Genomic DNA, 1,176 nt, shown 5'->3' on the forward strand with positions numbered 1-1,176 from the left:
GCCACGGGGGGAGCACGCTCCGGCCACCCGGGATCTTCCTCTCCTGCACCCGCCCCCGCGCGCCAGTCTCGCAGCACGTGTTGGTTAGGCTCCGAAACCTGCATGGGCTAAGCCTTATTTACACTTCGTACACAGTGGCTGGTGGACTACAGCCTCTCCTCAGAGATCAGTGACCAGGAATCTCCTGCACGTGGCTGACTCATTCACCAAAAAATAAGGTTACCCGAGAATGATTTTGATACCTAAACCAAACTCATTGCCTTCGAGTCGATTTCTGATGCAATAGTGATGAAATAGGACAGAGCAGAACGGCTCCCTAGGGTTTCAGAGGTTCTCACTGTTTACTACAGCGGACAGCCTCATCTATCTCCTGCCATGCCATTTGTGAGTTTGGCATTCAATAACTCAAAATAATTCAATAGTTAATATCTCATCTGGAGCCTACTGACTGTGCTCCCCCCCGTGGCGGTCGCAGTCAGTTAACAATTCCACTCGGATACTAGTGAGAAAAAAAACCCATTGCCATAAATAGTAAAACCTAGAAAACCCTACCCTTATATGGGTCCTATGAATTGAAATCTACCATGAGGCATTCAGAAATAGCAACAATCCCAATACATAGCCTAGATTAAATGAGACAAAATTAAGGAGTGGAGCGGCTGTTAGCAGTCTAGGTAAAAACAAGGATGGCAGATTGAACATACAGAGCTAGATGCGTTGTGGAAGTAGAGTCAACAAGGCTCGCTGATTCAGTAACGAAATGTAAAGAATTACAAGCTCGGAAAACCACAGGGGCAGTTACAAACTGCCCTATAGGGCTACTGGGAGGAAGTCGAGGCTTTCTACTCCCCAAAGTAGTTACAGTCTCAGAAACTCACAAGAGCAGTTCTATACAGTCCTATACTGTCACTGTGAGGGTTTTTAGTACAACAGAATGAAACACCGTCCAGACAAGGCAAAGACAAACATACATCGTCCAGAGACCATCAGCACAAGGTCATAATGGTGTCCGAAGATTCACAGAAACATGTAACATGTAAATAGGACCACTTAAAATACGACAAGGAGTAGAAAGAAAACTATCATACAATTACAGTGAACCCTCGCCACTTCGCGCTTCGACTTCCTCGGCTTCACTCTATCGCGGTTTTTGCATAACAGCGCATGCTCTGTCAT

This window comes from Echinops telfairi, unplaced genomic scaffold, assembly GCF_000313985.2.
Source record: "Echinops telfairi isolate 266 unplaced genomic scaffold, ASM31398v2 ScPeMD7_7469;HRSCAF=8507_1, whole genome shotgun sequence".
NCBI classification, from domain to species: domain Eukaryota; kingdom Metazoa; phylum Chordata; class Mammalia; order Afrosoricida; family Tenrecidae; genus Echinops; species Echinops telfairi.